General features: G+C 50.9%; 1 protein-coding gene across 5 annotated transcripts in view; it reads left to right on the forward strand.

Annotated features, from left to right (window-relative positions):
• Positions 1–1,024: 1,024 nt before the first annotated feature.
• The window catches only part of IL4R (interleukin 4 receptor), a 52,058-nt gene continuing 26,417 nt past the window's right edge, over positions 1,025–26,665 (forward strand). For 2 of the 5 annotated variants that reach the window (XM_065924538.1, XM_065924541.1), the window contains exons 1-2: positions 1,078–1,160; positions 10,891–10,985. The gene's annotated coding sequence lies outside the window, so the exon portion shown is untranslated. Of the gene's footprint in view, positions 1,161–10,890; positions 10,986–17,007; positions 17,282–26,665 lie in introns of those variants that run through there. The other 3 variants (XM_065924536.1, XM_065924537.1, XM_065924539.1) reach the window with 3 other exon arrangements.

The raw sequence follows: 26,665 nt of genomic DNA on the forward strand, positions 1-26,665 counted from the left end.
CATACCTCCGACCTGACCTTCTTCCCCTCTCCCCTCCTGAGGGCTCTCCAGTCAATCTGACCTCCAGGCAATTCCTCCAACCTGCTAAATTGGTTCCTATCCCCAGACTTTTGCACTGGCTATTCCCCCTTCTAAACTAGTCTAGCCGGTGTCCTCCTTAGGCTTGAAGCTCAAATCTCTCATCCCTGAGAAGGAGACAAGTCTCTCTCTGTTTTACTCTCTTCTTGGTATCTCTTGTTACCTGAAATATTTTATTCATTTACTGTTTTCCCCCTACCTTCTGGGCTCCATCACCACTTTTACGATGTTGCTTTTAAGGGATTAGTGATCCATGGTGCCTGGGTTCAAACCCCACACCGGCTGCATGATTCTGAACAAGTTTCCCCACAAAGGCTCTGTGCCTCGGTTTTCCCATCTAAAAAGCTGAGGGACAGCACTATACCTCCCTCACAGGGTAGCTGGCGGTTAATATTAATATATGCAGGGCCTTAGAAAGGGAGCTGCCAGACGGTACTAAGTACTTATTGAAGAACTGTTTTACTATCTAAAATTTTCTGGAATCCGGCATATGGTAGGCGCTCCGAAAACATTTGTTGAAGGGAAGAACACACATCCGCATTCAGGAGAAGTTGGGCTTGTTGGAAAAGGGAGCAGGCTTCAAGATGCCCAGCCCCCCAATCCTGAATGCACCTGCCCTCTTGCGGAGAGAGGCAGCTGGGGGCCTCAGCGGGAATGGCAGGGGCCGGGGCGACGGACGGGCTGATGCCAAATCCGGGAGCTGGGATTTTATTCTGAAAGCGAGGGGAAGCCCTGCGGAGTTCTTTTGGCTGGGGTGTGACCTCCGGTGGCCGCGGGGCCCAGGGGCTGGGGTCGCTTCCTGGAGAGATCGGAAGCCTCTCGACTGCAGGGACTGAGGGAACAGGGACGCTGCCTGAACCCGCGGCGGCCCCACCCGGAGGGCGCCCAGGGGAGCGCGGGGCGCGCGGGGCGGGGCGGCGCAGGCCAATGGGCGGGCACGGGGCGGGGCGCAGGAAGCGGGGCGGGCTCGCCCGGCGCCCAGGAAAGCCCCGCGCGGCGCGGCCAGGGCAGGGACGGCCTCCCGGGGGGTCCCCTACTTCCCGCTCTGGGGCTGGCGCGGCGAATGGACCCGGAGCGCGCAGGTAGGACCCGGCGCCCGCGTACGGGTGGGAGGTGGGGGGAATCGGCCCGGGCATGTCGCGGCGGCCCGGAGAGCGCTGGACTGCCGGCGGCGGGGACCCCGGGATCACCCGATCCCCAGCGGGGATCGCCCACCTGCCGGCTCTTCTCGGCGAGCGGGGCTGCGGCGACTCCGTCCGTTCGACCCGGCGCAGCTGAACCGGGGCTGGGGAGGCTAGTCCTGGGTGCTGGAACACCCGGCGCGCCCACAAACGCACCTGTCCCTAACGAGTCAGAGGGGCGGCCTCTTGGGGTGCTTGGGAGCGTCTTGAGCGTGGCGGTGAGACAGATCTTGGGTCATCACCGCCCCCCACCCCCCGCCCCGACTCCCCTCCCGCTTCTTCTCTGGGCTTTCACTCCCAGCCCGCGCACAGGAAGTTGGTGAGGATTCCGGGGAGAGAATGGGTGGGGAAAGTTCTGAAAACTCTGAAGTTGGAGACTGGATCAAAGAATCGAGTGAAACTAGGCCTTTCGACCTTTGCTCTCCTTATTTGAATACTAGATGGGCCCAATAATAGCGAACATTTGCTGGAACTTACGTTGTACAGGTCTGTCCTGAGCATTGAAAGTGTTCTGAGTTAAATCTCAAAATAGCCTTTCTGGTTGGTGCTCTGTGCCTATTGTGGCCATTTTGCAGATGAGGACTGCTGAGGCAGAGGCAGCTTTAATGATTTGCCCAAGCTGATGCCCACAAGGCAAGTGCGGAGCAGGATTCAGACCTAGTCATTCTGGCACCAGAGCCAGAGCCGTCCACAAAACAACAGAATTTGTCAAACTATTTTATGAACACATTCTCCAGGGGATTCTATTAAGATGCACATTCCCAGGCTCTTTTTGGTGAGGTTCAGATTCAGTAAATCCCAGGATCTAGATGATTCTTCTTTTCCCTGAACAAAATCTGTATTTCTTTTAATCAGGAGACACTGGGGACCAGCAAACTTGATGCCTGCTGCTAAGATTCACAGATCACCACCCGACCCCCCCCCCCCCGCCAGGCCAGCACTTACCCTGTTGAAACCCTGGCATTTGCCCTCTGTGAGGTGTGACCCCTCCCCTGCAGCTCTTCCCCTATGGGTGGCCTTTAAGGAACACCAGGCATTTGCTGGGACATCAGAGCCTTTATGAAAATCCTCAAGTTCAGTGGGCAAACTGAGGCTCGGGTTTATGTTAGTGTGGGCTTCCCTCATAGTCAGGGCATTGCAGAGTCCTGCAAAGGCCACTTGAACTCAGCTAGGCCCACCGTGAGTACAGATGAGCCTGATGAGATGTGGAAAGGGGGATGACCTACCCCAGCCATTCATTCACATATTAGCCCTCACTGGGCTCCCACTGGGCACTGCTTGAGTGCTGTTCAGGGCACTGGTGGTTGCCTTCAAGGAGCTCCCCCTGGGTGAAGCGGTTGTGGGGGCAGGGGAGAGCTCTGAGAAAGAGAGGAAGTATAAGGTGAGGGTGATCAACCTTCATGAGGCAATGGGACGGACTTCATGGAGCAGGGACCTGTGAGCCAGCCCTGGGAGAGAAGTGGGGGAGCTTGGTAGATGTAGAATGAGAGGGAGCAGCATGCTGAGCAGTGGGAACAGCATAGATAAAGGCTAGGGGGTCATGCAGGGATTTGGGGGGAAAGGGGGGAAAGCCAGTGATGGATGGAAAGGTGGGACATGTCATGAAAGGCCTTGCATGCCATGAGAGGAGTATAGGCCAATGTGTTTTACTTTTGCCCGAACCATAAAAATCACAGTGCAGATTCCTGGACCCCCACTCTGGATATCTAGAGTCAAATCTTGGGGGAGGCTGTGGGAAGTTCGCAGGGAGGGAGAAGCACTAGCCTGTAGCCCGGATTACAACACACTCAGTTCCCAGCAGGTCCAGGATGACCTGAGCATTTCCAAATTCTGGGCAGTGACTCAGTGACTGATGTGCTTTACTGTACAGACATCTGTACAACTAAAGCCCACGGTTGCAGAAAGCCCAGGCAGACAGGAACTGTCCCCGAAGGCATTCACAATTTCCTGGTGCTCAGATCCAGAAAAAAGAGCTGAGACAAAGTATCAGGGATGTGAGAAGAAAGACCCTTTCCTGGACCTCCTTTTCTCAAGCATCCCCCACCCCCGATCCCTACCCCCGGATGGAGGAGAGAGTTCAGAGGAGAGAGTTCGGGATCAAATGCCCACTGCCCTTGATCTCACCTGGGAGTGGAGCCAGAGACACAAGCCCCCTGGGTGTTTCATTTCCTCACATTTGTAAAACTGAGCTTTTGTGAGTTGTTAATGACATCATGTTTTATAAGCTCCCTAGCGCGATTTCCAACACACAATACGTCCACAGTCAGTGTTCCTGTCTGTTGTCACCTGTCAAGACGTACAGCTTGGAGGTTAAGAGCATGGACTCTGGAGCCAGGTCGCCCAGGTTCAAATGCTGGCTCTGATCATTCTTCTCTTTATTTATTATTTATGGCTGAGCTGCGAGGGCTTTCTCTAGTTGCGAGAGCAGGGGCCACTCTTTGTTGCAGTGTGAGGGCTTCTCATCGTGGTGGCTTCTCTTATAGCGGAGCACGGGCTCTAGGCGCACGGGCTTCAGTGATTGTGGAGCGTGGGCTCAGTAATTGCGGCTACTAGCAACCCACTCCAGTACTCTTGCCTGGAAAAATCCCATGGACGGAGGAGCCTGGGAGGCTATAGTCCATGGGGTTGCAAAGAGTCGGACAGGACCAAGCAACTTCACCCTCATTTTAACTTTCAGGCTCTAGAGCACAGGCTCAATAGTTGTGGTGCATAGGCTTAGTTGCTCTGCAGTATGTGAGATCTTCCCGGACCAGGGATCGAACCCATGTCTTCTGCACTGACAGGTGGATTCTTAACCACTGAACAGGGATGTCCATGTGCTACTTCTTACGGAGCCACTGTCTCAGGGCCTTAGTTTTCCCATTTGTGAAATTATTATATCTACTTTACACCTTTTGTAGTGATGAATTGAATTCATAAGCATCAGGCATACAGAACAGTGCCTGGTGTGTGGTAAGCACTGTGTATTTGTTAAGCAAATAAATGACTCCCATTGGATGGCATTGAGGCTGCTGCTGCTGCTGCTGCTGCTAAGTCGCTTCAGCCGTGTCTGACTTTCTGCAACCCCATAGACAGAAGCCCACCAGGCTCCCCCGTCCCTGGGATTCTCCAGACAAGAACCCTGGAGCAGGTTGCCATTTCCTTCTCCAATGCATGAAAGTGAAAAGTGAAAGGGAAGTCGCTCAGTCGTGTCCTACTCTTAGCGACCCCATGGACTGCAACCTACTAGGCTCCTCCGTCCATGGGATTTTCCAGGCAAGAGTACTGGAGTGGGGTGCCTTTGCCTTCTCCAGACATTGAGTCTACCCACCCATTTTAGAGGTAAGAAAACCAAGACTCAGAGATGTGCCAGTAGCCTTGCCTAAGGTTGCATATCTGGGAGTGATAGGTGGAGGGACTTGAACCTGCTTTCCTTCCCAACCTGTGTCCTTTCCCATCATGCCAGTCTGCTGGGGTGGCTGAAAGGGACATCTTTGGGAGCATTCCTTAGGGCCAGAGACATGCCCAGAGTTGTTTGACCCGATTTCCCTTGGCTCGGCTAGAAGAGAGGCTGATGGCTTGCCTAGACATCGTCCAAACTTGCCCTGTTAAGAATGTGGATGGGAGGACCCCAGTGGAGGCGGCGGGTCCTGGACAGACCACGGGACCCTGCATCTGATGGGCTGTATTCCCTGTTGCCTTGCTTCTCTGAGCCTGAGGCAGAGAGAAGGGCACAGGTTTAAAGTCAGGGGCCCCAGATTCAATTGTGAACTTGCTCTTCCTGTCTGTGGGATCTGGAGGAAGTTGCTTAACCTCTCAGCCTCAGTTTGCTCGTCAGTAAAATGGGTATTTGGAGGGGGGAGGGGCAGCATTTGTGAGACGATTGTCTGGAGAGACCTTGCCCGTGGCTCTGTGATTGCTGTTTCTCTCCCCAGTGAGGACAGAGTCACTCCTTCACATCCAGCTCCCGACTTCCTCATTCATTTCTTCTTCGGATATTTATTGGGCACCTGTGCGCCAGGCAGGGCTTCCCAGGTGTTCTTGCCTGGAGAATCCCCTGGACAGAGGAGCCTGGTGGGCTACAGTCCATAGGGTCGCCAAGAGTCGGCCACGACTGAAGTGGCTTAGTCATACACACGCGTGTGCCAGGCAAGGTGCCAGAGGACTGGCACAGAGTCCTCGTCCTCCAGGAATTTGACTTCGAGTTGTGAAAACAAGCAGTACACAAACACACACGCACAGAGCTACACTCCTTCTCTGCTGCTGCTGCTGCTGCTAAGTTGAGTCAGTCGTGTCCGACTCTGTGCGACCCCATAGACGGCAGCCCATCAGGCTCCCCCGTCCCTGGGATTCTCCAGGCAAGAACACTGGAGTGGGTTGCCATTTCCTTCTCCAGTGCATGAAAGAGTGAAAAGTGAAAGTGAAGTCACTCAGTTGTGTCCGACTCTTAGCGACCCCATGGACTGCAGCCTACCAGGCTCCTCCGTCCATGGGGTTTTCCAGGCAAGAGTACTGGAGTGGGTCACTCCTTATCTAGCATTTGAAATCCACAAGCTCTGAAAACCGGAAGTGTTCTCATCACTCAGCTGGAAGCAAGACCTGACATGAACTAAACATGAGACTGTTTGGAGTCTTCATTTCTTCCCCATGGTGTGAAGGCTCGTGTGTCTTGCTGCAGAGATGCACATGTGATTGATCACGGGGTGCTCCTTGGGCCCCGTGCGGGGCAGGGATCCTTATGACGGGTGGTATATTTTATACAAGATAACCTTTCTCTAATCTGAGTAATTCTGAATTTGGAAATGCGCCTGGGCTGCGGGAGGACATGTCTTCTGCAGTGTCGTGTCGTGTCCCATAGAGACAGTGCTCAGAAGAAAGTAGAGCAGGATGCGGGCGGAGCTGGGGGAGGCTCTCTGAGAAGGCACATTTAGAAGGCCAAGGGGCCCTGGAGGAGTGGGCCAGATGGAGGAAACCACAGAGGATGCTAGAAAAGGTCTTGTCCAGCCCACTGGCCCCACTTCCGGGCCTGCCACTTGCCCCTACTCTGGGTGCACTGTTCTACGTGCGCACATCTGTGCCTTTCCAAGAAGTGGTGATGCCTCTGAGGTTTCGGGTTTGCCTCCGACTGACTCATTCTCATTCTTGGGGCCCCCTCAGGCCTCTTCACCTCCTCGTTGGCACTTAAGAAATCCAGATCTTCACCAAAGCAGGCGTGGGAGCTATGACTCACTGGGCAAGTTCACCCTCTGAGCTGGTGTCTGAGTCCCCCTCCTTCTCCCTCCAGGAGAGAGGGAGGAGACAGATCCTGGTGACGGGAGGAGAAGCCTGGCCCTCCAGGGTTTGGTGGAACAGATTTCCTGAAAAGGAGGAGGTGTTCTGAGCAACAGGACTGTGAAGGGACTAACAGCCTCCAGCCTGCAGATCCCGTTTGGAAAGCTAAAAGTGACAGGCACGCATGCCGTCTCGAGTGCTTGCATGGGGCTTGCTGCTTGCACTCAACTCAGCAAGTGTGTGGAGGCTGTGGACACAGCAGCAACTGACACAGAAGCCAGGGTCTTTGTGGGGCTGGCTGTCTAGTGGAGGAGGTGACTTTTGAGCTAAGACCTGAAATAGAAAGGCAGATATCTGGGGAAAGAGTGATCCCGGCGGAAGGAACAGCAAGTGCAAAGGCCCTGAGGTATGTCTGACTCAGCACAGGGAAGCTGATGTGGTTGGACGGAATTGAAACAAGGCAAAGAGGGGAGGGGAGAGAAGTCAGAAAGGCCAGCGGGAGCCAGACACCTGCATTGCCTCATTCATCTTGTGCCAAAACCGTACAAGGTGGGACCTGCTCTTATCCAGATTTTACAGATATATAAAAAGACAGGGCAGCAGATTTAGTAACTTGTCTGGGAGTCACACAGCTGTGAATCCGATAACTCCAGGGTCCTCAGCTTTTACTACTGTGTTTAAGCACATCATGCAAACTATTCCAATGCTAAAGGCCCACCTGTCACCATCCACTGTTAGTGCTTACCTGCCATGGATAACCTCTGTGCACGTGGTCAGCCCAGGCTTGAGATCACAGGTGATCCGATCATTGTGCAGATCATTTTACAGATTATTTTGCCGGTGAGCATCCTCCCCAGCATGGCAGACAGGGAGGGCACCTTAAAGCAGAGGGGGCACAGTGGGGGTGCAGGCAGCGGGGGACCGACTCCCCCATTAGGCATCGTGGTACATGGAGGCGGGTAGACGCATGGGTGTCTCCCCATTTCCCTGGGGAGGAAACTGAGGCTCAGGGAAGAGACTTAACCTGGCAACGCAGCTCAGAAGTGGCAGAATCTGGTTTCAAATCCGGGGCTGGAAAAGTATGCAAAGTTTAACCACTATTCTGAGCCGTCCAGCCCACGGAACAGAGTTTAAAAGAACTAGGTTTCTTGGTTAGAAATAAGGGAGTGTAGTCACCAAGGACTGTTTTGGAGAACTGTGGAAAGGCTGAGGGTTTCCTGAAACAGTCAGAAAATTGTTTTGTCTTTTTAAAAGAGGAAATGGAACTTCTCCGGAGAGGGAGAGGAGGGATGCCAGTCCTTTGCGGGGGCAGCCCTCCAAGCCCGCAGACCGACCCCCGCCCCTGGCCTCCCAGCAGTCTTGCTTCTGAGGAGTAGCCCTTCTAGAAGCCAGATTCCTGCTGTTGGACAGCTCTAACTAGGAGAAGATGTTTCCTGGGAGTTAACCAGCTCAGCTCTCCAGGAGCTTTCACTTTCTAGTTTTTGTTCTGCTCCTTGGAGGCTATAGACATTGCCCTCCAATCCAGTCCAATGGTTCTCTCTTTTTCTTTTTAAAAAACATTTATGTATTTATTTATTTGGCTGCACCAGGTCTTACTTGTGGCATGTGGGATCTAGTTCCCTGATAGGGGATCGAACCTGGGCCCCCTGCATTGGGAGCATGGAGTCTTAGCCACTGGACCACCAGGGAAGTCCCCTTAATGGTTCTCTCATTCAGACAACACAGCCATAATTCATTGTCATTCTTCCTGTTCAAATGGCTTTGTACAGGATCCACTTGGTCGGAGCCCCACATACAAACCATTGCCTCTCCCAAAGCCTGCCCCCGTCAGAGAGGGAGACTATCACCTCCTTGGTCTGGAACCCACACCTCTGTTGATACCAGTCCTACTTTGCAGTGGCCACATACCACTTGGGGCTGGTATTGGATTTGTCAGCTAAATCCTCCAGAATTCCCTCCAGAATTCCCTTCTACTGTTTAGCCACTGAGTAGTGACCGACTCTTTTGCGACCCTATGGAATGTAGCCCACCAGGCTCCTCTGTCCATCAGATTTCTCAGACAAGGATACTGGAGCAGATTGCCATTTCCTTCTCCAGGGGATCTTCCCAACCCAGGGATTGAACCTGGGTCTCCCGCATTGTAGGCAGATTCCTTACCTCTGAGCCACCCAGGAAGCCCCTCTTCTACATGAGCTGCTATCAATAAGGGTTTCTTCCTTTCTGAGACTCCTTGTTTGTGGCCAACAATTGTTCTCAGTTTTTCTTGTTTCCTAATAAATCTACCTCAAGCTATAATTTTTTCTAAGTACGGCTATGACTATTACACAGTTTTTGTTACACAAAGTCATTCACTACTGAAATAGTTAATAATTTCTTTTTCGGTTAAATTGTTCTATGTTTATAGTTTTTTAAGGTGGATGGAATTTTTAAGTTATATTTTGGTGGTTGATTTCTGTGGCATAGTGGTCAATATTTGTAGCTTCTATGACATCAGTGAAGGAAAATTTGTCAAGATCTTCTTTGTAGGATTTTCTGATCAGTCTTTTTGTCTGTTCCTCTCGTAGTTGAAAGGATGTGTATTTCTGGCTGGGTGTAAAGTTCTAAAAATATATCTATCTAGGTCATGTTTACTAATTATCTTATTTGTATTTTTCATGTTTTTCGTGTAGCTTTCTCTACCTGCTTCATCTCCAACACTCACGGGAGCTCTGTTCATTTTTCCTTGACCTGCTCTCAGCTTTTTGTGTCATTTAAAAGATATTTATTTAGCTATATCAAGTTTTAGATCTTTCGTCACAGCACAAACACCCAGGCGCTCTCGTTGTGGCACAGGCTTCGTTGCTCCAAAACACGGGGGAACATTAGTTCCCTGACCGGGATTCAGCCCACATCCCCCACACTGCAAGGCGGATTCTTAACCACTGGCCCGCCAGGGAAGCCCTTAGTTTTTCGCTTCGTTTTTGGAAGCTTTGTTTTCTGGTGCGTGTAAATAGAACGTATGAATAGAAGAGAGTTCATGACTTTTACACCTTCCTGGTGAGCTGCTCCTTTTATCAGTATAAAAGAGCTACCTTTCTCTCTTTTAATACTTTGATGACTTGAAATCCATTTTATTCAGTATTAATAGGACCCAATGGTAAAGAATCCACCCGCGGATGCAGGAGACACGGGTTTGATCCTTGGGTTCGGAAGATCCCCTGGAGAAGGAAATAGAGAAGGAAACCCACTCCAGTATTCTTGCCTGGGAAATCCCATGGACACAGGAGCGGGGTACACTGCAGTCTGTGGGATTGCAAAAGAGTCGGACACGACTTGGCGGCTAAACAACAACAAACAACAACAACAATAATATTTCTATACCTGTTATCTTTATTTGCATTTTCCTTGACTAATTTTCCAATTGTTTTCTTTTCTTCCCCTCTAAAGTTGTCGGACTTTTTTTTTGACGCTGCTCTGGTACCCAGATGAGTTTTAAAAAAAAAAAAGCAAAACAAAACTTGCATCTTAGTCTCAGCTCTGCAACTCACTTGCTCAGCAATCTTGGGCAAGTCATTTTCCCTCTTTGGGCCTCAATTTCCTAAACCATAAAATGGGGATATGACTTGCTTTGCCCTTCTCTAGGGTTTTTGTGAAAATAATAACATAGTGAATATGAAAGACCTTGTAAACATACCTGTAGTCATATGAGTCACTGGGTGCAAATATTGACCAGCATTCCGGGCAGTGAGAATGGCATGTACAAAGGCCTGGAGGGAGGAGCTCACCCATGATGAGGCAGCCGACAGCTTCAGTTTCGCAGGCATTGGTTGGCTGAGTTCCGTGTTTGCAAAGATGAGTAAGACACAATCCTTGCCCTGGAGGACTTTTAGTCTGGAAAGACAGAGAAATGACAGGCATGCCTCACCCTTTATGAGAATGGAGAGGATATTGGGACAGAGAGACAGACAGAGCTGTGAAGTGGGCAGAGGAAAGAGGTAGAGTTTGACCAGAAGGGTGCGTAGGTGGAGGGCACCCAGAGGCAGAGGAAATGGCCCGAGGGAAGTGGGGAGTCTATGGCATATCGGGGAGGGTGGGGCGGGGCGGGAAGGCTGTAAGGACTGTTCTTTTTTTTTTTTAGGACTGTTCTTTGACCTCCTCATGTCTGCCCCCACTGAGGAGGAAGGCAGTGAGGATTGCAAAATTTTGGAATTCCTCACTGACAAAGTGTTGCAGCTCAGCCACACAAGAGCAGGCAGTGAGGTGATGGTGTGCCTCTAGCCCTGCTTCCTCTCATCACCATAACAACTGCATCCCAGTGGGACAGAAGGAAGGGAACATTTGGGGGTGCCAGAGCTTAGGGAAGGTGCAGGGGGTCTCACCTGTTGCTCCTTTCCTCTTGTAGGGGGTCCTGACATCTCAGCATACAAACCGCCCTGCGCCCGCCACCACATGAGGACATCAACTGGTGGTTGTAAGCCAAAGGGGATCACAAATGTGGTGTGTGGTTTTTAAAAATCAAAGTAATATACATAAAAATCTGGATTTCTAGCTTCTTGTGGAAAATCGAGAGTCCTAGTGAGGCCTAGACCTTCACGTATGTGGTGCAAAGCAGAGTGGTGGGCGGCTGCCTGTTAGGGCTGGACATGCATTCACCACTGTCCCCTCTCTACTCTTTGAGGTCATGCATCTGAAGTCTCTTAGATGTTTGAGTTGACGCTGGGGGAGGTGACTCTCCATGGCCATGAGAGATGGCTGGAAGCTGCCCCCAGAGGGAGTGAGCGCCCCGTCATTGGGGGCAAGTAGCCAGAGTGTTGATGGTGCTGTGCAAAGGCCTCGAGGGACCTGCAGTCTTACCAGCTGTGGACTCCAGGGTCTTTGGGGATCCACCAGCCCTGAGAACTGGCTGTTCTGGGACCTTTGGTGACAAACCCTGATCACTTCATACACTCTCCTCTGCTCTCTTCCTTTCCATCTCATCCTTTTTTTTTTTTAATTTTCCTTTTTATTGCAATGTACATGCAGGTGAGGGCCCAGCTTCAAAAAGTAAACATGAGCACGTATCATCTGATCAAGAAATGAAGCGTGACCAGCGCCTCCCCCAGAAGTTTCTCTCCCGCCCCACCCTCTCCCAGGACACTCTCCCAACCACTAACCCCAAGATTGGTTTGTCTCCTCTTGGGCTTTGTCTAAATGGAGCACATATCGCCCTCCCAAGCCCAGCTTCCTTCGCTCAGCCTGTTCTCTGAGACCCCGTCTGTGTGTCCAGGCATTTGCCGTGTACTCAGGGTTGCAGAGTGGTCACTTGACGCTGGGAGACGGGCTCTGTCACCTGTTCCATCAGCTCTGCCCTAGGCCTCTCTGCCCAGCCGTGCCAGCCATGGTCCCTTTGCCTCTCCTCAACCACCCCAGGAGGCAAAGTGGTCCTGCTCTCCTTTCACAGATAAGGAGTCCGAGGCTCTGTGGTCTCCAAGGACCCCAGCTTGCCAAGGTCTCTCAGTCAGTCTGTGCAGAGCCCACGCTCAGAGTTAAGCTTCCGTGTCTTAGGTGCTCTGGGGTCCCTGCCCACATGGGTAGCCCCACAGGACTGACGGGTTTCCCTGACCAGGCCAAGAATGATTAGGGATGAGACAACAGAAAGAACTCCAAGGAGAGCCCCACCCCCAACCCCACCTGTCTGCAGACCCAGGTTTGCCTAGAGGGCAAAGTCCTGGTCACTGTTGAGACATGCTCCTTGCAAGGGCTGGGCAAACAGTGTGTGTGTGCCTGTGTGCGCTCAGTCATATCCAATTCTTTGTGATCCCATGGACTGTAGCCTGCCAGGCTCTTCTGTGCATGGAATTTTGCAGGCAAGAATACTGGAGTGGGTTGTGATTTCCTACCCCAGGGGATCTTCCTGACCCGGGATCAAGCCCACGTCCCTTGTGTCTCCTGCATTGACTGGCAAATTCTTCACCACTACGCCACCTGGGAATCCTGGTCAAATTCTAGCTCATCACTTCCTTGGGACTATTACTGAAAACCTCTGAGCCTCGGTTTCCTCTTCTGTGCAAGGGAGGTTTGACCACATCTTCCACACGGGGCTTGCTGGGAGAAGAAAGCAGAGTGGCATATAAAAAGAGTGAGTTTATGGCTGCTTCCTGTAGGCCAGGTGTTGTAGTGTGACTCAGAAGATCTGGGTTCACTTCCCAGGCCCACCGCTGACTAGCTGTGCATCCTCAGGCAGGTTTCTGAACATCTCTGGGCCTCAGTTTCCCCCTGTCTACAAAGGGAATGATAATAGTTGCACCTTCCATGTTCCTCAGCTGGGGAAGAAGGGTGGGCCCTATGGGCAGAGGGGCCCAGGGCCTGATCTCTAAAGACTCAAGGAACTGGGGGAAATCATGGTGACTTCTGGTGACCTTAGGAAGGGGGTGCACCAGGAGCCGTGACTATCACTAAGACGGCCAAAATCTAATCAGCATCCAGAGCTCCAGACATCTTGTATCTGTGTCTCAGGGCAGTGAGCACTAATCATGATAATGCCTCAATTACCAGCTCTTGGGAGGTCAGCCCTCTCCTCCCCTCTGGGATGGCCAAGATTTGTGTGGTGCCTGCATCGGGGTATTCAAGGAGACTCTGAGCCCGGATTGGTCAGTGTTTATGCAGCAGTGAAAGGCAGAAAACACCAGTTCTGGGAGTTGGATCCCTGCCTCCATCAGGGTTGGCTGGCCAGACCTCACTGCACACAGCCAGGGGGCATTTATTCATTCATTCTTCCATTCAGCAAATATCTCTGGAACACCCCCTGCTGTGTGCCAGGCCCTGTGCTAGGCTGTAGGGCTCTAGCAGCGAACAGGGTGGGCATAACCTCTGGCCTTGTAGGAGCTGGCTTTCTCGGGGAGGAGGGGTGTTGGACCGTGCACAGCAGGCGTGCGTGAATGATAAGACACGAAGCAGGAGAAGGGCTTGTAGAGTGATGGAGACTGGCCGTTAGGCCTCAGCAGGCGATGTCTGCATGCAGGTCCCTCAGTCTCAGCTTCCTTCCTGGGGGACATTGGTACCTTCTGAGGATGGACGTGGCTTCCAGAATGCTAGGTGGAGACACCCAGATGCCTCTCCTGTGGACACTTGGACTCAACATGTCCACAGCCAACCTGAGTGTCCACGTTGACATAAAGTGGCTGTTGGAGTAGGATGCCAGCCCGTCCCTGAGATGGTGACCCTCACTCTGGGAGTCTGGCCCAAGCGAGTCCCATGAAAGAGGTCCACAGTCACCCGCCCTCCCCTGCCCCTTAGATGGGGCTGTGTCTTACTCTGCACAGCAAACCCTGGGTTTGAGCTACAGCTGATGACCCACAAACCTATCTCCTCCAGCGTGAGCTTTCTCTCTGAGCTCCAGGATGCTAGGACAGACTGCCTCCTGGATGCCTCCTGGGTCCATCACCCATTTGGACTCACCAAGACCACGCCTTTTCCCGGCATCCCCCCCCATCCATCCATCCGCCCAAGCCCCAGCCCAAGGCCACCTGCCGCTCTCAGCTCCCAGCCACTTAGGCATCACCAGGTTCTGCCACGTCCACCTTCCAGACAGCTGGTGCTGCCTGTTTTTCTGCAGGTCCGGCAGTACCCGCTCCTCTGTCAGCTGCTCCTGCGGTCATTCACACACAGGTCAGAGTGAGCTTTCTGGAAAGCAGCTCCCCTCCTGCTTAATAGCCTTCAGTGGCTCCCTACTGTCTTGGGGGTGGTGTCTGAATCTCTTACCATCCCTGGTAGACAGTGTTGTCCTCCAACCCTGCTGATTTCGCTGCTCTCATCCTCAGTGACCCTTACCCATCACTGCAGCCCAGGGCCTGTCTTGTGGGATGGGAAACGGACCACACCCTCCTTCTCTTAGGCTCCTTCAGAAACTGTAAAATGGGTTTCATCATTGTATTCATCTCACAGGGGTCCTTAAGAATCCTAGATCTGCGCCTGTCTCTAACGAAGCACTGTATCAGTGTAAAAACAGGAATAAAGTCAAGTACACACGCTCCTTTATGGAGTTCCTGCTTTGTGCCGAGCGCTGGGCTAGCTGTCTCCTTACAGAGGGTGAGGCAGGTTCCCTGCCCTGGCGGGGCCACGTGCCTTCTGGGGCACGTTCTTCCTTCCTCTCCACACACCGCCGCCTCTCCCCTGGGGGATTCTTGTTCACTTACCCACGCTGCCCACCCCCACCGACCCTGTGGGACCATGGGGACCTTCCCCGCCTCTCAGCACTGACAACTCCATCCTCACAGCCTCCTACGTATCTGCTGGTGCCTGACCTCAGTCCACTCCATCTTGGTGGGTGGACCTCCGTCCTTCCAATGGCTCAGGCCAAAGCCCTCAGGGTCACTTGATAAGGAGTATTTATTTATGTGCTTGTTTATGTATTGACCGTGCTGGGTCTTTGTTGCTGCCCTCGGAGGCTACTCTTCGTCGCGGTGCACAGTGAGGCTCCTCGTGGTGGTGGTTTGTCTTGTTGCAGAGTAGTCGTGGCACACGGGCTTAGTGGCCCCACGGCACTGTGGGGTCCTCCCGGACCAGGGATCAGCCTCACGTCCCCTGCATTGGCGGATGGATTCTTAAGCACTGTGCCCACCAGAGAAGTCCCTCAGAATCATTTTTTTTTAACTCCTTCTAATCCCCTTTTCTCTGGCCCAGCCCTCAAACTCCATTCTGTCAGCAAAGCCTGTTGACTCTACCTTCCAATCAGATCTAGAATTTAACCCATTCTTACCTCTTCTGCCCTACAACCCTGGCACACCTGGCAACTAGTACCTGGGCTAGTCCAGTGGCCTCTTCATGGGGCCCTTGCTTCTGCCCTTGACACCCCCCAGGCCTTTGATAGTCTCACCTCTGGGCCCTCGACCCTCCAGCAACTTTTCTTCTGGCTCAAATATTTGCCAAAGGCAAGGAGGAAGAAGTGAATGAATGAATGAAGTCCTTTTCCACCTCTGTAGGAGCTGGCAGATAGTAAGTGCTAGGAAAGCACCTGCACCGAGAGTGCATGGGGCAGGACTTCCGCGGTAGCATAGTGGGTGAGACTCTGCCCGCCAGTGCAGGGGATGCAGGTTCAATCCCTGGTCTGGGAAGATTCCACATGCTGCGGAGCACCTCAGCACGTGTGCCACAGGCACCGAAGCCCGCACACGTACAGTCTGTGCTCCGCAACAAAGAGAAGCCACCACAGTGAGAAGCCCACACACCACAGTGAAGAGTAGCCCATGCTTGCTGCAACCAGAGAAAGCGCCCGAGCAGCGACGAAGACTCAGCACAGCCAAAAATAATAAATGAAAATGAAAGAAAAAAAGAATACTTGGGGCACAGGCGAGTGGGTGGGGATGGGAGCACACAGTAGGTACACGGGGAGCCTGGTGAGGACAGGAGCACACAGTAGGTACACGGGGAGCCTGGTGAGGACAAGAGCACACAGTAGGTATATGGGGAGCCTGGTGAGGACAGGAGCACGCAGTAGGTACATGGGGAGCCTGGTGGGGACGGGAGCACACAGTACGTATGTGGGGAGCCTGGTGAGGACAGCAGCACACAGTAGGTACACAGGGAGTCTGGTGAGGACAGGAGCACACAGTAGGTACACGGGGAGCCTGGTGAGGACAGGAGCACGCAGTAGGTACATGGGAAGCCTGGTGAGGACAGGAGCACACAGTAGGTACACGGGGAGCCTGGTGAGGACAGGAGCACGCAGTAGGTACATGGGAAGCCTGGTGAGGACAGGAGCACACAGTAGGTACACGGGGAGCCTGGTGAGGACAGGAGCACGCAGTAGGTACATGGGGAGCCTGGTGGGGACGGGAGCACACAGTACGTATGTGGGGAGCCTGGTGAGGACAGCAGCACACAGTAGGTACACAGGGAGTCTGGTGAGGACAGGAGCACACAGTAGGTACACAGGGAGCCTGGTGGGGATGGACACACACAGTAGGTACACGGGGAGCCTGGTGAGGACAGCAGCACACAGTAGGTACATGGAGCCTGGTGAGGACAGGAGCACACAGTAGGTACATGGAGAGCCTGGTGAGGACAGGAGCACACAGTAGGCACATGGAGAGCCTGGTGAGGACAGGAGCACACAGTAGGCACATGGGGAGCCTGGCGAGGACAGGAGCACACAGTAGGTACATGGAGAGCCTGGTGAGGACAGGAGCACACAGTAGGCACATGGAGAGCCTGGTGAGGACAGGAGCACACAGTAGGTACACAGGGAGCCTGGCAGGCTCCTGGGTGAGGTATCTGGTTCTTGCTCCTGGTGGCAGCAGAGGCAGCCCTCCAGCAACGCCCCCTCCCCTCCCCTCTCGGGTTGGGAGTGGGGCAGGCAGGCAGAGGCCAGGCCACCTCGGAGCCCTGGCCTGGCCAACCTCTGTTTTGGGTGGGGCAGCTGATGCGGCCACTGGTTCCGGGAACCCTCGCTGGGCAGCAGTTCTGGGAAGGCTGTGTCTTCCCTTCCCTCCTGGCCCCCTGCCAGACCGGCTCAGCTACCCCGGAGAGCAAGGGAAGCTGCCGGCCGGCTTCAGATTGTGGCGTCTCAGGGGTCAGCAGCTCCCGGGGGAGGTTCCCCCGCGGCACTGCTGTCCTGGGCTCCCTCTGCACGTGCCTCTTGTCACGGGGCTGGCTGCATCCTGTCCACTGATCCACCCCCTCCACCGCCACCCCTCCCTCCACTGGGTCTGCAGCCAAGAGAGGAAAGAGGAGTAGGAGGCCTGTGCACCCCACTGGGCTCAGGACGGACGGGTGGCTCCCATGCCCCTGCTGGCTTCTGACTTTTGATCAAAAGAGTGAGTTTGTGTCTCCCGCCGGCACACTCTGGGTGCTTCTGCTGTCTTCTTGGCTCAGGCTTCCCCCGACTCTGCTGCTTCCTAACTCCGTGACCTTGGCTTTGTCACTTGCCCTCTCTAGGCTTCAGGCTTCCTCTCTGGCCAGCGGGACTGGTAACGCCGCATGCCAGGGCTTCAGGAACTGTGTTTCAAGAGGCAGTGGTTAGCTGCATGGGTTCTGGAGTGAGATTGCCTGGGTTCAGATCCTAGCTCTGTGCCCTCAAGCAAGTACCCTAACCTCTCTGCCTCTGTGGCCGCATCATTAAAATGGGGATTGGTGGGAGGGGGAGAGAGATGGGAGGGAGGTTCAAGAGGGAGGGGACATATGTATACCTATGCCTGATTCCTGTTGAGGTTTGATAGAAAACAACAAAATTCTGTAAAGCAATTATTCTTCCATTAAAAAATAAAATCAACTTTAAAAATTAAAATGAAACAAAAAAAAAAGAAAAAAGAAAATAGCTGAATTTAGTAGAAGATGACCAAAATAAATGTCATTCAAACAAGAAATAACATAAAAAGATTTTTTTAAAACTGGAGATTTTAACAGTACTTGTGAGAACTAAATTGCTCAGTATGTTGTAGGCACTTAGAACCAAGTCCTACAAGCACATAATAAGCATTATATATGCATAGCAATTGGAATGAGCAAAGGCTTGATACCTACCCCATGTTTAAAAACAGATTATTGTCTTCACTTTGGTTGAATTTTAACCAACATTTAATAGATGTTTCACGAGCACACACTGTGTACACGTCAGGCATTGTTTAGACACAGAGGACAAAACAATAACCACAGCTGTTTTTCTCAGAGATGTTTGTTTTATTGATTTGTAAGACCACTTTACATATGAAGGCCCTTCACTTTCTAGAATGCAGATTGCTACTTTTTTGCTAATCTTTTGCTTGCTTGCTTTTTTTCTTCACGGTGTGTTTTGATCTGGGAAGGTTGAAAACATTTTTGTCACCAAAGCTTTGTATCTTTGCCATCCACATCCTGAAATAAAATAAGCATTCACACATATAACCTCAGTGATATGATTAGAGATGGTGATAAGTGTATGACAGAAATAAACAAGGTGCTAAGATAAGAAGTCGCAGAAGGAGCCCTCGTTGGATGGTGTTTCCTGGTGTATAGGCTGTGAGGGAGGAAAGAGACAGGAGTATATCAGTGTTCAGAGGGCCACTGGGATGAAAGGCTCTTGGGGAAAGAGGGCAGGAATAGGAGGGAATGGTACTGGGGTCTCAGGACCCAGATCATTAGGGGGATTTGGGTGGTTTGGGATTTTTTTGTATGTGCATTTTCTTAAACTTTTAATTTTATGGTAATTATCGTAAGAATGAGGGCTTCCCTGGTGACTCAGAAGGTAAAGAATCTGCCTACAATGCGGGAGACCTGGGCTCGATCCCCGGCTTGGGAAGATCCCCTGGAGAAGGGCATGGCAACCCACTTCAGTATTCTTGCCTGGAGAATCCCCGTGGACAGAGGAGCCTGGTGGGCTACCATCCATGGGGTCGCAAAGAGTCAGACATGACTGAGCGACTAAGCAACAACACAACAAAATTGTAAGAAATAATACAGAGAGGTCCCTTATACTCTTTCTGCGAAGGGTGATAATGTCTTACAAAACTGTAGTTCAATATCACAACCAAGATATTGACATTGATGGAATCCCCTGGTCGTCCTCAGATAGCCCCTGTTGTGATTCTACTTGTCTGCATGTGTTTACAGGCAAGCACGCACGCACATGTTATTTTTATTCATTTTGTTAGCCTGATTCTTATTAATTTAACGTTATCACGTGTCCAGTTTTTTGTCTCCACGACCACAGTGAGACATGGAGCAGTCCTTTCCTCTAGAGGATCCCCATGTTGCCCTTTTATAGCCACACCTCCCTCCCTCCCTTCCTCCCTCCTTCCCTCCCTCCCTGCCACCCCCTCCCGCCGCCACTGGCAGCCACTCATCTATTCACCATTTCCATAATTTGATCATTTCAAGAATGTTACATAAATGGAATCACACAGCGTGTGCCCTTTGGGATTGGCTGTTTGCCTCCCGGGGCTTGGATCTGATGCTGAGTCAGAGACGCTGTTCTTGGATGGGTTGTGAAGCCTTGGGGCTCTGTGCTCCCCCCCACCCCGAGTGAAGACATCTTTCAGGAGCCAGAGGCCAGTGAAGTGAGCAGATCATGGCCTGGTTTCCGATTTTAAAATGACTCTGGCTGCAACATGGGGTGCAAGATGGCAACATGGGGTGCAAGATGGGGTGACTCATGTTTGTTGTAACTGCTCATTGCCCCTCCCACTGCTGGCTTCCCCTTATTCCACTGTTCTCCCTACCACTAAACTGGGTTTTTGGAAAAAATCTTGACATGACCTTATTCAAAGATTCTCAAACACTGCTCATTGCCTAGAGGAGGGCCTTCAACCTGGCATCCTTGCTTGGGCTTCAGTAAGCTCAAATGGGCTTCCCTGGTGGTTCAGTGGTAAAGAACCGACCTGTCAGTACAGGAGACACAGGAGACACAAGTTTGATCCCTGGGTTGGGAAGATCCCCTGGAAGAAGGCATGGCAGCCCACTCCAGTATTCTTGCCTGGAGAATCCCGTGGACTGAGGAGTCTGGCGGGCTATGATCCATAGGGTCACAAAGAGTTGGACCCAACTGAAGTGACTTAGCACCCATGCAGGCAAGCTCAAGTAACCTCTGTGTGAACCACTAAGATGGAATGCAAAATTAAATGTGTGCACTTTTCTAGGAAAAGATCTTGGAGTTTGCAACGGATGTTTAGATGGGTCAGTGACCTCCAAAGCTTTGAGGACTCTGGCATCTAAACACACAGAGTGGTTAAGAGCCAAGGCTCTGGATCCTGACTGCCCCTATTCAGATCCCAGGACTGTCACCTCTCCGTAACCTCAGACAAGTCACCGAACTTTTCTGAGCCTTGGTTTCCTCATATGAAAATGAGAAAAAATAATAGTACCTACTTCATAGAGCTGTTCTAAATATTGAATGCTCAAACTACCGCACAGTTGTACTCATCTCATATGCTAGTAAAGTAATGCTCAAAGTTCTCCAAGCCAGGCTTCAATAGTACCTGAACTAAGAACTTCCAGATGTGCAAGCTGGTTTTAGAAAAGGCAGAGAAACCAGAGATCAAATTGCCAACATCTGTTGGATTTTCGAAAAAGCAAGAGAGTTCCAGAAAAGCATCTATTTCTGCTTTATTGACTATGCCAAAGCCTTTGACTGTGTGGATCACCACAAACTGTGGAAAATTCTTAAAGAGATGGGAATACCAGACCAGCTGACCTGCCTCTTGAGAAACCTGTATGCAGGTCAGGAAGCAACAGTTAGAATTGGACATGAACAACAGATGGGTTCAAAATAGGGAAAGGAGTACGTCAAGGCTGTATATGGTCACCCTGCTTATTTAACTTATGCAGAGTACATCTTGCAAAACACTGGGCTGGATGAAGCACAAGCCAGAATCAAGATTGCCCGGAGAAATATCAATAACCTCAGATGTGCAGATGACACCACCCTTATGACAGAAAGCAAAGAAGAACTAAAGAGCTCTTAAAGAAAGAGAAAGAGGAGAGTGAAAAAGTTGGCTTAAAGCTCAGCATTCAGAAAAAGAAGATCATGGTATCTGGTTCCAATCACTTCATGGCAGACAGATGGGGAAACAATCGAAACAGTGACAGACTTTATTTTCTGGGGCTCCAAAATCACTGCAGATGGTGACTGCAGCCATGAAGTAAAAAGACGCTTACTCCTCAGAAGAAAAGTTATGACCAACCTAGTGAAGTGAAGTTGCTCAGTCGTGTCCGACTCTTTGCGACCCCATGGACTGTAGCCTACCAGGCTCCTCAGTCCATGGAATTTTCCAAGCAAGAGTACTGGAGTGGGTTGCCATTTCCTTCTCCAGGGGATCTTCGCAACTCAAGGATCGAACGGGTCTCCCGCACTGCTGGCAGACACTTTACCGTCTGAGCCACCAGGGAAGCCCCATGACCAAACTAGACAGCATATTAAAAAGCAGAGACATTACTTTGCCAACAAAGGTTCGTCTAGTCAAGGCTATGGTTTTTCCAGTAGTCATGTATGGACGTGAGAGTTGGACTATAAAAAAAGCTGAGCACTGAAAAACTGATGCTTTTGAACTGTGGTGTTGGAGAAGACTCTTGAGAGTCCCTTGAACTGCAAGGAGATCCAACCAGTCCATCCTAAAGGAAATCAGTCCTGAATATTCATTGGAAGGACTGATGTTGAAGCTGAAGCTCCAATGCTTTGGCCACCTGATGTGAAGAGCTGACTCATTTGAAAAGATCCTGATGCTGGGAAAGATTGAAGGTGGGAGGAAAAGGGGACGACAGAGGATGAGATGGTTGGATGGCATCACTGACTCAATGGACGTGAATTTGAATAAACTCTGGGAGTTGGTGATGGATAGGGAGGCCTGGCATGCTGCAATCCATGGGGTCGCAATGAGTCGGACATGACTGAGCGACTGAACTGAACTGAACTGAACTAACTAAACATATATATATGTTTAGGGCTTCCCTGGTAGCTCCTGCATTGCAGGAGACCTGGGTTCAATCCGTGGGTCAGGAAGGTCCCCTGGAGAAGGGAATAGCTACCCACTCCAGGAAACTTGGCTTGTTTAAATATGGGGGTAAATATTGTATGTTTGTTGACTGCATGATGAGGCTGCAGAAGGTGGGAGCACAGAGCCCTTTAGGGAAGGGCCTGCTAGATCCCCTGGGGTTTTCAGGCCCTCTCTGTGTCAGTTGCCATCCTCTTGACAAGCTTCAAATCAGCAGGATTCCTTCCCAAGGGATGCACAGTTACATTTGGGTACTATCACCTCCCTGGCCATGGCGCTCGTATCTCTGTTCATATGGCTTTTGGAAGGGCTGTTTTGATTATTGAATTAATCTATGTAAAATGTTTAGAAAGAAGCAGAATAACCAACTCTTCCTGGCTCATTTCTTTCCATCTTGTTGTGTTCAGTCTGTGGTTCTAGGAAAAGTTGAAGGAGTTGGTATATTGGAAGGTAGCTAGGCTCAGAAGCCAGCAGACCTGGATTCTGACCCTTGCCCTGCCCTCTCTCTAGCTATGGTATCTGATGGGCAAGTTATCTGACCTGTCTGGCCTCAGATACCTTAGAAAGAAAGTGGGAATAACAACCCATCTTGCAGGGCTCTCAGGCTTAGTCAGTAAAGTAATAACTCTAGTGCACTTGGCAAAGGGTCAAGTGAATACTTGACAAGCAGGGTTCTGTTTACACAAATGCTTGGTTAGGATAAAGAAGCTGTTTCCAGCAGTCAGGCTCTGCTCAGAAATGACCTGGGCATGAGCACCGTGTCCATGGAGGAGTACAGGCAGAAACTGGACGGCAGCATGTGAGAAATGGAATATTGGCAGGCACCCCTGTTTGGGTCGGCATTTGAACTGGGCAGGCCACCGTGATACCCTTCCCAACCCCAATATCAGCAACACCACAATGGAGGGTAGGGACTTGAAATTATTTCTTCTTGCCACGTGACTTACCTTGATCACTTGCTAATTATTCCTTTTCATTCCTTTTCTTCTCTGCACCTTTGCCTTCCATTCCCTGTGATGTTCAGAGAGCCCTTGTTGCCACCACATCTGTGCCGTGTGAAAATGTGCACATCACATCTTGCATTTTCCCCTGAGATGCAACACCCGTGGTCTCTATGAAACCAGTCAGTGTGCGTATGTGGGTTGGTGTGTGAACATACATACGTCTGGATGTGCCCTCCAAAACAGATCAAAGAGGTAACACCCAGCCCACTGTACATGTCATAGTTAAGTCTTCCCTGAGAGGGGCTTGCTTTGCTCTCCCGCACCGTTTTAGAGGACTTCACCACGTTAGCTTTCTGCCGTGTGACCCTGGACATGTGTCTTGAGCTCTCTGTTTCTCTTTATTCAGAATTTGGGCTGGAATGACCCCTTTGCCGTCTCTGCCACAGGATGCTGTGGATCTCTGTGATCTTGCGAGAGGGAAGGTTACTGGGACTAGGCAGAGGAAACCAGCCCTACCGCCCCACTCCCATCCCTCCTTCCTTGGTCTTCATGGCAGCTCTGCCAGGAAGGCCAGTTGGGACTTCAGGTGGATACCAAGTCTCCCCTGGGGAAAGTTTTCCAGCCCCGTGCTGAACCCATCAGCAGTGCCAGATCACGTCCAAAGTGAATTCATTCGACAGACTTCCCTGAGCACATGTTTTCCTAGCACAGGCGTTGTCCTAGGTACTAGGAGCTTGATCCTACACGATACTCTTGTTTGGGCTCTTGGGATGATAGACACACAGCTGAAAGGAGAACGTCTCCCAGTCTCCTTGCCTTTCGCCCCAGGGCACTTTTTGAAGAGTACAGGCCACTTGCTATACAGACCACCCTTCAGGTAGGCTTGTCTGACATTTCCACATTTCCATGTGACTCGTGCACTGGGGACAGGACCCCAGGGAAGGGATGCTGTGTTCCACCAAGAGCATTGTTTTCCGAAAGCCCATGACCTTGATTTGTCCCTGGCCATGTCAACACAGGCCATTTGATTAAGGTGGTATCTGCCAGTTTCTGTGTATAAGGTTCTGTACAATTATATAGATATGTATGTATGTATATATATATATACACACATATATATAAAGTACTGTATACAAAATATCTAAAGTTATAAAGTTAATTAATGGAGCTTCCCAGGTGGTGTTAGTTGTCAAGAACCCAGCTGTCAATGCAGGAGACCTAAGAGACCTGCTTCGATCCCTGGGTCAGGAAGATTCCCTGGAGGAGGGCATGACAACCCACTCCAGTATTCTTGCCTGGAGGATCCCATGGACTGGGGAGCCTGGTGGGCTATAGTCCATGCGGTCCCAAACAGTTGGACATGACTGAAGCGACTTAGCATGCATGTATAGTTAATTAATAAGTATTTGACTCATTAACTTATAATAATTAATATGAGTTTGTGGGGAGATACTTGGAGGCTGCTGTGGTGAAATAGAGTTGTCCCTTCCCCCCACTTGTTCATCTGTATCACCTTAGACTTCTGTACCCCTATTTTACCTCTTAAGGGTTACAGTTGGTTTCTAAAAGATTCATTTTGCCTGTTTTGGCCAGTGGACACCCATTCTAGCTGGCTCTTTTTGAGAGGTCTTCATCATTCTTGGAGCCCGCCCTTACTTTTTGGCACAAGAATTCTAAGCTCTTCTTGTACTTTCCCCGCTCCTAGAGTCAGCTGTTCCTCCGAGGAGCTCTGGTTTCTCTCCGTGCAGAATAATATTTAGAAGCCAAGCCCTGGGTGCTGGGATGGCATGGTCCTCAGAGGCATAAAAGGGCATCGTCGGGGCAATTAGCAAAAAGGAAACAGGGTCTGTGGGTTAGCTGGCATCCCTGTTAACTGCCTGCTTTTGATGGTTCTATTATAGTTATGTTGGTGACTGTCCTTGCTTTTCTTAATAAACTACTCGAGTATTAAGGGGTCGTTTATTCATTACGAATAAATGTATAAATGAATGAATACATGAGAGGGAGACGAGAGTGAGCAAGAATGAATGAGAAGGATAGGGAGAGGAAAGGCATGGGGGTGGGAATGAGTTCCTGGTGTGATTGAAGAGTGGCAGGAAGTGAAGGTGTCCAGTGGGGCAGGAGTGCCTGTGCGGGTGGGGGCCAGGTGGAGAGGAGGCGGGGCCAAGTTCAGAGGGGCGGGGCCAAGTAGAGAGGGAGGCGGAGCCAGGTGGAGAGGGAGATTGGGCCCGGCTGGGGAGGGATTTCAAGTGGGACACAGTCACTGGCAAGCTTCCGACGGAGCCTGGGGCTCCTGGCGAGGTACTCGGGCCATCTCGTGCTCCCGACTTTGTGCCAGGCGCTGTAGGTACACAGCTCACTTCCTCTTTGCAACATACCTGTGAGATTGATCTTGGTATCTCTTCCAAGGAGCAGTAAAAGGAGCCAAAACTCTGAAAGATAGGGTAACTCTCTTAATGGCGCGTGAACTTTGAAGCAGCCCGAGGCCTGGCAGCTGCTTTTCCGGATGGGACCCCCCACCTAGAGACCGCTGCGGGGCTAGCGGGTGGAGGGGTGGGTGCTCTCAGTCGAACCAGGGGAGCCATCCCAGTCTATTGCTTCTGAGGCGGTGTTTGGCTTTAAGCGCCAGGAGTGGTGGGAGGAAATTGCAAACTCCTTGACCCCTGGGGAGTCGGCTTCTGAGCGCTTTTCTTAGTGATGATAACTGCTGACAATACTCGATCCATTACTTTGTTCAGGTCACTGTTTGAGGACTCCACACAACAGGGACCCTCACAACAGGGACTTCCCTGGTGGTCCAGCGGTTAAGAATCCACCTTCCAATATAGGGGACTCAGGTTCGATCCTTGAACGGCATAAGATCCCATATGCCACACGCCTCAACTAGAAACTCTTAGTCTAGAAACTAAGACTCTACACAGCCTAGTTAATGAATTAATTTGTAAAAAATCCTCATAACATCCCAGTGAAATGGGGTGTATTGGCCCCACTTAATGGATTAGGAAACCAACAAACAGGGGCATTAAGTAGTTTGCTCTGTCCCAAGCGACAGAGCGAGTATTTAAAGTTAAGGAAATAATCAGAGAAATGTATGGTGATGGTTCTCTAAGGAAGGGCTCATAAAACCCGCTGTTTATAGTAACAAAGTAATTAACATAATAAATAAGGGCTAAAAGCTGACAGTGGCCACACAATGGAATACTACTAATTAACTGCTGGGGATCTAGTGGCCTGGAATGATGTTAAAGGATGTAATAAGTTTAAATTTTAAGCTTTAGCATGTATTGGGTGCTGCTATTTTGGTAAATAAAATTTATATTTATCTCCCAGTTTTTATAGGACAGATCTGGAAGAATAGATTTCAGTACGTAAGGGGTTCTTGCTGGGCCTCGTGATTTGGGGGGATTGGAATTAGGTTTTCTTTGGGGTAACCACATTTTCTAATTTTTATTCCCCAATCTCGGATTGGGTGCTGATGCTAGGAAAGACTAAGGGCAGGAGGAGAAGAGAGCAACAGAGGATGAGATGGTTGGATGGAATCAACGACTCAGTGGACATGAGTCTGAGCAAACTCCGGGAGATGGTGAAGGACAGGGAAGTCTGCCGTACTGCAGTCCATGGAGTTGCAGAGGCAGGCATGAATGAGTGACTGAACAACAGCAGATCACGGGTTATGGGGTGTCATTAACATGCTACGGGTGATGCCCGATTCCATTTGTGTAAACAGCAGAAAAGTGATCCAGGGGTTAGAAGTCAGGGTGGTGGAGTCATGACTGGAGGGGAACAGTAATAG

This window comes from Muntiacus reevesi, chromosome 2 (genome assembly GCF_963930625.1).
Source record: "Muntiacus reevesi chromosome 2, mMunRee1.1, whole genome shotgun sequence".
NCBI lineage: Eukaryota > Metazoa > Chordata > Mammalia > Artiodactyla > Cervidae > Muntiacus > Muntiacus reevesi.